Raw genomic sequence first — 13,726 nt, forward strand, 5'->3', positions numbered from 1 at the left:
GACATTCCCCAGTCCATTCCTTAACTTTAATCGAAGACTTCAGCCCTGTGTTGTATATGCATTCATTTTGACAATAACAAGCACACTTAGGGGCAATTAGGATATGTGCCCTGTAGGACCTGCATATGATAGCTGTTTGCAAATGATTTTCATTGTTAAAGGGCTTCTGAGAGAATAATTATCCATAATACCTCACAGTCAATTTATATCACTTAGGGAGGGATTATTCATTTTTGTTCCTTGTTTTCTTTTGGCATTTACTGACTTCACTTCTACCCTGTCATGTTATTAATTTGCTCATTAGGATGTCCAATAGAAGATGAAGAAAAAGGAGATGAATTTGAATCATTTAGTTTTTCTTTGTTGGCTGTTGGAGTAGGGAAAGGTAAACCTATTGGTCAGCACATTATCTGGGACTGTAAGATAAAATATTGTACATGTCCTTATTTTTCATTATCAATAACAAAAATTGTTTCAAAATTTATGACTCATATACTGAAATCTATTTGCTAGGTTCTCTGGGCTATCTTATAGATACTGTAATATCTACTATAAAACATAGAAAAGGTGAGATTTACCTTACGTTTTTGACTTTTTATAGCAATGCAATATGAGAAATTTCCAGAAGTAATTTTTATAAAATATATTAATTAACTTTGCCATGTGCATAAATACATTTCCATAAAAATTCTGGGTTTGGGAAACTTTGCTTCATTTTTCGTTGGCTAAGTATATCCATACTCCTTTTTTTTTTTTTTTTGGCATTTACAGTCTTCTCCTTTCTTCTTCAAACTTTATTTGTATTGCAGGTTCTAAACTCTTCCCTGAGAGCCTCCTTCTGACCCCAGTGGGGTGGCTGTCAGGCACAAGGCATGCGTATGCCTCAGGTCCTTAGCTGTCATCCCACCTGCTGGGTGCCCTGCCCCTTGTCTCTGTTCTGAATTTTCTACTTTTGAGGCCCAACAGGTATAGTATCTTGGCAAGCATCTCTGGAGAACTGCCCTGTTCCTTTCTGCCCCTTTGCTACGAACTCCTGCAATGCTACCAGATACTGATGAATTACATTTTATCTCCTTTCCTGTCTGCCATGTCTCACTTACTGGTTTTATATCATAGTGATAATATAATCTGACAGTTACCAGTTGTGTTTGAAAGTCAAGAATAGCACTAAAATTTTAATAGCCCTAGTTCCAGGAGCTGACCTTACATAAGAGGTATCGGGGGTTAGAGAGGCTCAGACACTTGCTGTAGGTTTCACAGTTTGTGAGTGCTGGAGCCACTACAGTTCATCATGCTTTGCTTGGACACCAAAGATCATGTCTCATGTGTATCTTGTGGGGTCGTTGTGAAGCATCGGGAGATAAAGCTCATCTCCCTACATGCATAAAGGCTACCCTTAACATCTGTCGATAACAATACTGTTCCTTAAGGTACAAAGAAAAAGTACAAAGTACATGAGTGATGAGCAATAAATATACCAAGTTGAGTCTTCATTATTTTAATAAGCTAATTTATGTGTATTGATGGATAAATGACATTAATACCATAATTGTATAACTTACTAATAACTATGTTATTGTAAACAGAAGCAGCACTTTTAAAAAATTTATTTATTTATTTGAAAGAGTTAGAGAGGCAGGGGCGGGGGGGCTTCCAGCCACTGGTTCACCCCCCAAATGGCTGCAACAGCTGGAGCTTGGCTGATCTGAAGCCAAGAGCTTCTTCCAGGTCTCCCATGCGGCTGCAGGGTCCCAAGCACTTGGGCCATCTTCCATTGCTTTCCCAGGCCATGGCCAAGAGCTGGATCGGAAGTGGAGCAGCTGGGATACGAACTGGAACCCATATAGGATGCCCACACTGCAGGTGGCAGCTTTACCCATGGCACTGTGCTGGCCCCAGGAGTAGCAATTTTTAACAGTAGTGGTCATTTAGATCATCATCATATTACAGGAAAATTGTTTTCTTAAATTTATATTTTTAAAATATTACAATTCTACATATTTATGGGATTTCAATATATGTAAGCAATGTATATTAATCAGATTTTAGTAGTTAGCACATTGATCACCTCAAGCGTTTACTGTTTCTTTGTGGTGAGAACTTTAACTCCTCTCTTCTAGTTATTTTGAAACGTGCAATATATTATTGTTAACTATAGTTTCCCTTCTGTGCAATAGAACACTACTATTATCTGTAAAATTGTACTCATGGTACCACCTCACCCCACCTCTGAGATCAGCTTTTGAAACTTTTTGTTGCCAGATTGATTTTAGTGGCTTATTCCCCAGTTTTGGACATGAACAGCAAGCAGTCCTGTAGCACAACTTTTTTTTTCTTGTTGCCTTTCAGGTTTTGGGGATGTTCAGTTTGAAAGGTGGGCTATTATTGATGATTTGCTCCAATTTTCAATAATAACTTCAACAGTCCATGGTATCTAAATTAATGGGGAACGACTTGTAAAATGTTGGCCAGTTATCTCAATATTATTTCTGAATATGAACATATACAGCTATATTTAGATTCCTTTATCCAGTGCTTACCTTTGCTGATGGTTTTGTTGATATGATTGACCTTTTAAACAGAGATTGGCAACTGTACAGCTAAAATCTTATCACGTGCAGGCTTTAATTCTGACTTTAAACTTACTGCCGTTTTGAAGGTGCCTACTGAAATAATGCTCTGCTTTATGGTAGTGTAATGATTCTTGACACCTTTCTTTTCTTTGACAGACAGCCTGGAATAGTTTCAGTTTGTCTAATATGTCTAATAAAAATCTATTCATGTCTCGGTGGGTGGGCACCGTCAAAGAATGAAATAGTGCTGAATGCCAGCAGTGCTGCTTCTGTTAATAAAGATTTTGGAGAAAAATTGGACTCAAACAGCAGGGGTAGATACCTTTCCTTGTTTCTTTTGAAATCTGCCAAGCTGTTTTCATTGCTACACTTGAGGTTTTGTCAAAAAGTTAAATGCTTATTCTAACATGAGTTAAGTGAGATCTGTTCACTCAGGGCATTCTACCTGGTTATGTTTAACCAGAACTCTTCACTAGCAATCTCTGAAATACTAGGGTTTCTTGAGCTGTTATAGATGCTAACCATGAAAAGGACCAATTCCTGGGTTACGACTCTGGAGACTACTGATAGCAAAGTGAAGCTGCTTTATTTTTATTTTTGTCGGTGAGATAATGTTTGTAAGAACAGGACTAAGAGAACGCAGAAGTGGGAAAGGGAGGCATCAGTCGTTTATCTGGCACCTGTGGGTAAGAAGGGCAGAGTCACACAAAGTGGGGAGTTTTTGAAGAGCAGGGAAGTCCATAAGGAGAAGTATTTGCTGTTTCTGGGCTGGTTGGGGTTTGGAGTCCAGAAAGTCTACATGGAAGCAGGACCTAGGTCATACAAAGGCCCAAACTGCCATGCGAAGAATTCAGACACATTATGTAGATATTGGAAGGCACTGAGAAAATCTAAATGGGTGAATTAGAGCTGCATTTTTAGAAATAAAATACTAGCAACAGTGTGGGGTGATGGGCATGTGAAGAACCATTGAAGGTTCTCGGGCTGGTTAAGAGGTGTTTGCGCTGACCGCTTGGTGAGGCGTTGTGTTGTGGTCCAGGCAGCTGGGATAGGAGTCACGCACTGGCTCTGCGGTACTGTGCTCTGCAGTAAGCTAGTGTCACATTTATCATGAGCTGTGGCGCTACTGGTGATCACAGAGAGTCTCTGCATTCTTCATAAGATGGCAGATAATCTTGTCTTTCTCATGGGAAGAAAACGGATGAGACAAGCTGACATTTTTCCTCCCAGGCGAAGCTCGGGGTCTATCTTTCTTGGTCTATTTTTGGTTGCTGTAATAGACTACCCAAGACTGGGTCATTTACACAGAAATAGGTTTATTTTGGCTCATAGTTCCAGTCCATCTCCTCTGCTTCTAGTGAAGACCTCACGGCAGAAGACGTGTAAAAGAGGGACAGAGGTGACAGGTGATTGCTAACAACCACTCTTGCAGAGCATTTCCGTGGGTTCTACCTTAACCCTTTCATAAGGACAGAGATTCCCAAGATCCGACAGCTCTTAAATCACCTGCTCTCTCTCAGTGCTGTTGTATCGACCATTAGATCTCCACCAAAGTTTTGACAAGGACAAACGACTTACAATCACGGCAGAATCTTTCCACAGAAAGGGTAGTTATATGCAGCACAACAAGGGAATATTAGATGTAATGCTTGGGAAATTTCTTTGAGAAGTATTTCTTGCTGTTGCCTTTCTATCTGAAAACTGAGATGGTCTTTTCCCTCCATGCTCTAAATGAACTGAGACCATTAAACCTGCTTGAAATGTTTCAAGAAGGTTGGAATTAAATTGTCACCAAGATTATAAATATCTGTCAAGGAAGGCAGTAAAAACTGGTTGAAAACTCACCGCTTTGGGAGAAAGAGGCAGGCAAAAATAGAGTCTGTTACATAGCAAGCACTGTCTTGGATAAGAAATAAAGTCATAGTGCAAATTCTTTTGGGCTTTCTTCTATTATTTGGTACCCTGAAATTTTCAACACACTCCAAAAAAATTCAGTTCTGATGTTGAAGAGAATTTACAATTTTGTCAAAAAATGTAACATTTCTTATTGTCAGGTATGTGTTTTTTTCCCTTATTTAGGGTGATATGTTGTTTATTTTGGTAAAACAAAGTAGGTAGAAACTTTGAAGTAGCAACCTAACTTGGAAAAAATAATACTTCACAATCCTATTTTGATGTGAAATGTTGTTTGCTACGTAACAGTCTTAAATTTTCTATTATTTCAGTGGAAAATTAAGAGTGTATGTTTTTGTGTTTAGTCAAGTATAATGAAGTAGAAGTGTAATCATCACTCTTATAGTAAATAGTCTATAAATTGGACATTTACCAAATTAGCCTTTTTAAAATATAATGGAATTAATGTCTTACACAAACTTCGTTATCTCCTGCTGCATGCTTTTTTTCTGTCTTCATTAAGTTTTGGGTATACTTGCTGTATTTTTTTCCAGTCTCCTGCTATAAGGTCAGTTTTTTCTTTTTCTTGAATCATTGAGGCCTTCATCCAGTATTGTCAGGTTTGTCTCATTTAATAAATCGTGTGAACTCTACCCCAACAGTGCAATTATTCACTCAAATTAAAAGGCATTTTTGTGTATTTTTGAAGAGTTATTATTTTTATTTATTTGGAAGGCAGAGAGAGAGTACGATTCCATTGACAGGTTCATTCCCCAGATGACCTCCATGATCAAGACTGGGCCAGGCTGAAGCCAGGAGCTAGGAACTCTATCCTGGTCCCTGACATGGATGTCAGGGGACCAAATGTCTAGGTTGTCATCCACCACTTTCCCAGATGCATTAACAGGGAGCTGGATTAGAAGAGTAGCAACCAAGGCTCCAACAGGCTTGCTGATGTGGGATACCAGAATCATAAGCAGCAGCTTACTCTGCTATTCCACAATACCAGCCCCAGCATTTTTATTAATATCTTAAATCACTTCAAGTTATACCAGCACGGTCATAAAAATATCGACAGAGCATCTTTTAAATTTTGCCTTAGTTAACAGCACTGCATTGCTTATATTTCAACTGTTTCATCAGAGACTTAAAATACTAAAGAAAAACGAAGTCCTGTTTGTCTAGCTGGGAGATTTTAATTACTAATGACAAATTTGTTTAATTTGTCTAAATAAGAACCCTTGAATTAGTCTCTTGAATAGCTACATAGTTGGTGGCACTAGGCACTCACTCTGTCCTGGATGTTAGTGTGGTAGAAATACAGTATTTCGTATGTTGTGGGTTGTGTGGAAACTAAGATGACTTTACTGATGAACATAATGCTCTAATAGTTTTTTTTTTTTTTTACAGGCAGAGTGGACAGTAGAGGGAGATAGAGAGAAAGGTCTTCCTTTTTGCCGTTGGTTCACCCTCCAATGGCCGCCGCGGTAGGCGCGCTGCGGCCAGCGCACCGTGCTGTTCCGATGGCAGGAGCCAGGTACTTATCCTGTTCTCCCATGGGGTGCAGGGCCCAAGAACTTGGGCCATCCTCCACTGCACTCCCTGGCCACAGCAGAGAGCTGGCCTGGAAGAGGGGCAACCGGGACAGGATCGGTGCACCGACCGGGACTAGAACCCGGAGTGCCGGCGCCGCAGGGCGGAGGATTAGCCTACTGAGCCGCGGCGCCGGCCTCTAATAGTTTTGATGTGAAACTGTGCTGAGAATCTTACTGAACATCATGAGATTAAAGGAAAAAAAATGTATGCTTTAAGTGTGGCTGTGTAGGGGGTCAATGCACAAAGGAGAAGCTTGGAACTTTTTCTCAATCTATGATCAACACCTCTTTTCAAAGAATTTGTGAAACACAAAAACATGAAAACAACAGTTCTTTTTTTTCCCCTCTGCATTATCGATGGCTCTAGGCTGTTCACATTTTTAAGTAAGCGTCTATGTTAGCCAGATTTTTGTTACTTTTACTGAAGTACTTGAGGGGAGCTTCATGGGAAGGAGGTTTACTCCATCTTATCAGGTGAAATTCCACAGTCAGGATTCAGGAGCACCTTCAGTCTGAGTCTGGCAGAGGCTGGCATTTGGCAGAGCAGGTGTAGAGGACGGATCCCACGGACAGCCAGAAAAGAAAGATGGGAGCAAGGCTACCCTGGGCTTCAGTGACTAGCCTTCTTGCACAAACTACCTTCTGGGCCTGGTGTTGTCATGCACCGGGTTAAGGAATGGCCTACAGCACTGCCTTCCCATACGAGAGCTAGTTCTAATACTTGCTGCTCCACTTCCCATCCAGTTCCCTGCTAGAGGCCTTGGAAAAGCAGTAGAAAAATGCCCAAGTGCTTAGGCCCCTGCACTCATGTAGGAGACCTGAAGAAGTTCCTACCTTCAGGCTGGCCCATCCTCAGCTGTTGTGGCCTTTGGCTGAGTGAACTAGTGGAAGTAAGACCTTTCTCCATCTGTAACTCTGCCTTTCAAATAAATGAATAAATATTAAAAAAAAAAAAACCCTGCCTTTTGAGGGCACATCCCATCAACCTGATCTCTCAGACTCTGTAACCAGATCAAGTCTCTTGTTCATCAGCCCTTCATATTCAGATCTCAGAGTTTAAATGTATGCATAGGATTGGGGAGCCAAGTCCTGTTTTATCTCTAACAGCCTGTGAATCAGGTAGGGGCTGATACTGTTGGTGTGTGTCATTCAGTTCTGTGCTAACTACACGGTTAGATCATCACCCTCTTGAGGCAGAGCCTGTGCTGTGCTGGTTTTTGATTTGTCATGCTGGACAGCACCTGCTCTGTGACAAAGGAGAGGCTCTGTTTGTTTGAATCAATGAGAAAGTAATTGAATTAAGAAGTAGTAAATGAGCACATGTTCAGTGGAACTCTGGTCCAGAGAGAATTAAGAAAATAGTTGACGTTAAGCAAAATAATGGTACTCACTTCAAACATCCAGTCGTGTTTTAAAAATGGTCTTTTAATAATCCTCAACTACTTGTGTAATATTTGAATAGCTCAAAGAAGGAAATAATTATATGAAGCACTTATCAGGAACTAAACAGTGTTCTATGCTCCTCTATGTCCCATATTGCCTGTGTACTCACTGAGAGACTGTAGAACTATTATTGTCTGTATTGTACAAGAGAGGGCCAGGGCTGATTGGAGAACAGTGAACCTGGTTAAGGTTGCTCAGTTAGTTATTAGGACAATTGGGAGGCAAATGGGAATTGTTTGATTCTAGGCCTGTGTCTTAATCCATGTGTCCTCTTAGAGCAGGGTAAGCACGTGGGTGTAATGTGCAGGCATTAGTAGGGAAGAAAAACATACACTGTACTTGACCTGGGACTGAACCTTATAAAGACAATGGCACAGGTATTCAATAAATGCTTTCTTGCTAGAGTATGATATTAAGATCATTAATAGCTTTGGCATGTTAAACTATTCTATCGTTCAAGTCTATAAGCTTTCTCATGCCATGACCCCTTTGACGGAAGGTCTGTTCAGATCTTGGGTTATGTTACAGCATGGATTCTGCAGTAAGTTTTACATTTCTCTGTATGGTATCACAGTCAACTAAGTGAGCCATGTATGTTTTCTAATGATGATGCAATTTAGAGTCAACTTGATCCCTTAAAAATAATTAGATTAAGAATCAGAATTCCTAGGACTTGGTAGGATTTTTATAGCATTATATAAGAAAATGACTTCTTTAAAAGCAATAGTACTTAATGATTTCTTGAAATTTTAATTTGTATGTGTGTTTGAGGGGGGAAGAGAGAGAGAAAGGAAGGGATAGAGAGTTGGAGACGGAGAAAGAGAGCCCCCATCTGCTGGTACTTTCCTCATATACCCACAATGTTCAGGGTTGGGTCACAATACTGAGGTCTTCCGTATGGGTGGCAGGAGCCCAGTTAGTTGAACCATCACTGCTGCCTCTCGGGGCCTGAATTGGAGGGAAGCTGGAGTCAGCAGCTGAATCTGGGTGTTGAATACAGGCACTGTGAGGTGGGTGACAGCATGTAGGCTAACTGCCCGCTGTGAAGTTTGAGTTCTTACAAGTCTGATGGAATTCAGGATTTCTTTAAAGAAAGAATTCTCCTTAAAATTTCATTTCAACTAAATATTCTTTAAAACCATCCAGAGAGCTACCTCTAGCCAGGTATTAGCAGTTTGCCTTGGCTGTGTTTCTCAGTTTGCACATCACCAACATTTGGAGGGGGCTCCTTTGTTGTGCAGACCTGTCCTTTGCACTGTAGGGTGTTAAGCAGAATTCCAGACTTGTACATACTAGATGCTAGTACCCCCTTCTCCCAGATTTGGCCCTCAAAAATGTCTCCAGATGTGCCAAATGTCCCAAAAATGGGAAAACTGCCCGAATAGAGACCAGATGTGTGTTAGTATGAAAGGACATATTTAAGCTAGGTGATACCTGAGATGTGGGAAATAGGAACAGAAGAGAGACAGAACCTAGTATGTAAGTCACACACTTCCTGTCAAGTAAAGACCAGAAGGCATTACAGTGTAACATACAATTGAAGTTTTGACAATACCAGAAGCTTCAGAACATTAAACTCGTTGGATATTGCAGGGCGGAGTTAAGAAGACAGACACATGCAGAAGCAGGCAAGTTGCATATTTACGTTTAGCCACTTGATGACAGCATCATGTGTCACACTAAGTAAAAGCTGTTGACTTGAATTTTATTGCTTTTCTGATTTGTGTGTTTGTTTTGGTTTTAGAATTAAGGCTGTAAGCATAAGCTCTAAGTGTAAGGAGTTTGTATTTGGTTTTGTGTTGATACATATTTAATGAACTTAAATACGAATACTTTGGCAATGCAGGAAAACCTAAAAAAGTATTTTTATTCCACTGAAAAGAGTCACTGCTTTTCTGACAGCAGGGGGGCACAGAATTGGGGGTTCCTGAGACAAGGCCAAGGGAGGAGCAGGGAGTCAACGGAAGAATGGTACCTTGAGAGATTTGGGGAAAAGTTGAGACATTGGTGCTGAATTTCTATAGTAGCATTCATTCGTAACAAATATACAGAAATAAAAATCCACATTCTCAATTTTTTTTTTAACAGGCAGAGTTAGACAGTGTGAGAGAGAAACAGAGAGAAAGGTCTTCCTTCCGTTGGTTCATCCCCCAAATGGCTACTATGGCCGATGTGCTGTGCCAATCCGAAGCCAGGAGCCAGGTGCTTCCTCCTGGTCTCCCATGCGAGTGCAGGGCCCAAGCACTTGGACCATCCTCCACTGCCTTCCTGAGCCACAGCAGAGAGCTGGACTGGAAGAGGAGCAACCGGGACTAGAACCCAGGGTGCCAGTGGTGCCACAGGCGGAGGATTAGCCAAGTGAGCCACTGCGCTGGCCAACATTCTCAAATTTTAATTAACCTAGAAAATGACAGAGACTGCTGGCTGAATAAGTCTATATTTTGCTTTTGACAAAAATTGTTTTTGAGTATACTTTGACCTGTGTGAAATGTCACATGGAAGGCGTGGCTATCCATGCAGGATAATTTCAATCTCAATCCTCAATGGGATGGAGGGATATGATTAGATGAGCCATCAGAAGACTTTGACGATGGACTGGGTCACGTTGCATAGACGCTGTGTGACGCCCTGTGGCTTTCAGGAAGTGGAGCATCTTGTATGCCGCAGAGAAGGCCTCTTTGCCTGTGGGCTCACATGCTCCTCCTTGTGTTCTTTGCACCTGCGTGGAGATTCTGGGGGACTCCACTTCCTTTGCTGCTGCTTCCTGTCATTCTGGTACCTTGGAGGATGTTTTGGAATAGCAGTTGTTGAAGCAAAGCAGTGAAATACATGGCAACTGGTTATGATTTCAATAATTGAAGTGACATAGCCAGAAACTCCCTACTGTACCTGTTTCTCTCCAACCCCAATTTCTCGAGCTCCGGAATGACTGGAGATTGTGTTATGTCTGAGGCTGTAGGGCATAGGACATCGTGGAGAACAATCAGGGACTGAACAAGATTTTCTAGACTCCTGGGGGGAAAGCACTTCGTTTTAACCCGAGTGATATGAATGACTGGCTGCTGTCCTTCCAAGCCCTCATCCAGCAACAGAGCAGACAGGGACAGGGAGACTTGAGCCTTAGTTCCTATCAATGAATCAATAGGAATTTGGGGGACTAACAAGAAGAAACTTGGAAGAAGGAACTTTTTGAAGACACAATTTTGGAGAGCACTATAAAGTTCTCTCTCCCTTTAGATGGAGTGGGGCTTTCGATTATTTCATGTCTCCGTGGAGTTGGAGGCTGTCAGAAAATTTATGAGTATGGTCATTTTGAATTTCTAAAAAGACACGATAAAAATCCAAGCAATGAATTAGACCAAAATGTCACTACATCATTAGGATGACCTTCTGGTAATTAGGATCAGTCCTGCCTTCAAAAAAGCTAGAGAATTCAGGATGCGTTTTGAGATGTAACCTTTTGGGAAGAAGTATTCTTTGGTACTTCCTTTGGCATAATTAACACAAAGTCTAGCAAAAGAACACTGTTTATGCAGGAAGCTTTCTCTGTCTCTGTATCAGCTCTAATATGTAGTTCTGGTGCTTTGACATTTGAAGAAGGAAATCCTCTAAATGACTTGTATTTTGGAAGCAATCCTCTGAAGTGTATAAATGAAGGAGCAGCATTATTTGATAGACAAATTTGAGCCACCATTTATAATGTCAGACTCCAGTGAGATAAAGGAAAAATGCAAGCCGAGTTCCTAACAGGCACAGCTGTCTTGTAAACTGCTGACGCGTTTGATGACACAGCTTGTACTGTGCTTGTTAAGGAGACAGGAGAAGAGAAAACAGGAATTGAGACATTACCTTTTGAAACAGGAACAGAGATGTTACCTTCTGAGACTTCATAAGCTCATTGACACCAGGGTTTGTGGGTATTCTTGATTATCTTTGAGAGAGTGAGCATGATTTGATGTCTTCCAGAAAACTGCTATCCCAGGAGGTACACTGAAGTAGTTTACACATGGATTTATTTATTTATTTATTTATTTTTGGAATTAAATGATTTATTTTGATACACAATTTTTTTTTTTTGACAGGCAGAGTGGATAGTGAGAGAGAGAGAGACAGAGAGAAAGGTTTTTTCTTTTTTGCCGTTGGTTCACCCTCCAATGGCCGCTGCGGCCGGCGCATCATGCTGATCCGAAGCCAGGAACCAGGTGCTTCTCCTGGTCTCCCATGCGGGTGCAGGGCCCAAGCACTTGGGCCATCCTCCACTGCCTTCCTGGGCCATAGCAGAGAGCTGGCCTGGAAGAGGGGCAACCGGGATAGAATCCGGCGACCCAACCGGGACTAGAACCCGGTGTGCCAGCACCGCAAGGCGGAGGATTAGCCTGTTAAGCCACGGCGCCGGCCTTGATATACAATTTGTAAGATCCATGCATAATACACATATTTCATGAACTTTTTGAATACCCGTCCTACCAGGAATCATTTTGACTGTCAATGGTCTAAAAGCCCCAGTAAAAACAGAGGTGATGTGGGTGTTGTGGTGCATCCACTGCCTGGGTTTAACTACTCTAGAGTGTTGATTTGAGTTCTGGCTGCTCCACTTCCCATCCAGCTTCCTGCCTTGTTCCCGTGAAGGAACAGATGGTGGCTCAAGTACTTGGGTTCCTGCCACCCACACACAGATTAAGATGGCGTTTCTGGCTGCTGTCTGCAGCAAGGCACTGTCCTGCATTTTAAGGGCATTTGGGATGCAAGCAAGTGAATGGAAGGTCTTGCTCTCTCTCTCTCTCTTTCCTTCTGACTCTGCCTTTCAAGTAAATAAATAAAAACTTAAAAAAAGAAAATGACAATATATCATCTATAAGAAAACCACTTTAAAAAAAAAAAGGTGATTGATTTACTTGCTTGAAAGTCAGATTATAGAAAGAGAGGGAAAGACAGGGGAAGAGAGATTTTTCCACCCACTGGTTCACTCCCCAAATGGCCATTTATAAGACCTCTTTAGAGAAATATATATTCAAGTCCTTAGACCACTTTTAACCATCAGGTTATGAATGTTTTTGTTACATGATTATTAAGTTGCAGGGCCTCCTTATTTACTTTTGAATTAATCCTTTATCAAATGTATGGTTTGCAGATATTTTTGAAAATCCCACAGGTTGTGTTTTTACTTTTATTGTTTCTGTAGCTGTGAAGTAGCTTTATAATTTGATAGAGTCACATTGGTTTGTTTTTACTTTTGCTGCTTATGCTTTAGTGTCACAGTAAACAAAGTCCTGGGACCAATGTGATGAAATTTTTTCCATGTTTTCTTCTGGGGCTTTTATTGTTTCAAGTCTTAATTCTTTAATCATTTTTGATTTGGTTTTTATGTATGGTGTACAGGGCGATTTTATTATTTTAAGTAAACTTATTTAGTTTTTTGTGCACCATTTGTTGAAAAGAGTATCCTTTCCTTATTATATATTTCTAACACTCTTTGAGATCAGTTGACTGTACATGTGTGGATATGTTTGCTGAATCTCTACTCTACTATTTAGTTTAATGTATTTGGCTTATGCCAGTATCATACTTTTTAAATTATTGGAGCTTTGTAATATTTTTGCAAATTACAGAAACTGTTCATCTGAAAAGTGATGTAACAGATTGTTTGCTGTCTCTTAAACTTGTGTATATCATATAAGGAAATAGGCCATCATGCTTATTTCAAAATTGCATGTTAAAATTCTTTTACTTTCTGGATAAATATAGTTCTATATGGATAATAAGTTTAAAGTTAAATAACTTACAAATTATTTCCCTTAAAATATTTTGTACTTGAAATAGAGGTGATCTCTACACAGAGTGTCTTTTAGGTGTGTGTGTGTATATATATATACATTCCTAGATTCCTATTATTGTTTCTCAAGGAAGAATTCTAAAAAGACAATGCTAATGAAAACGACCATTGAAAGTGGCAATTTCTGGCATCAGAGGAGAACAGATATTTGTTAAGTCTTTGATCTGGACTGAGGAGCTGCTGCTTCACTGAGGGCGAGAGCCTGGACTCGGCCCCGTGGCTGGTGGTGAGTGCTCACGCACTTCTGCGACCCTGCAGCTGTGCTCTTGCTATGCGTGTTTTCTGTTTCCAGACTGCAGCGACTGTGTTGCCACACTCTGTCTTTACACCCGAGAGAGGTACCCAGGACATCTGGAAATATGTTCTGTAGTTGAGTTTTGAGACTTGCT

Source organism: Lepus europaeus, chromosome 4 (assembly GCF_033115175.1).
Source record: "Lepus europaeus isolate LE1 chromosome 4, mLepTim1.pri, whole genome shotgun sequence".
NCBI classification, from domain to species: Eukaryota; Metazoa; Chordata; class Mammalia; order Lagomorpha; family Leporidae; genus Lepus; species Lepus europaeus.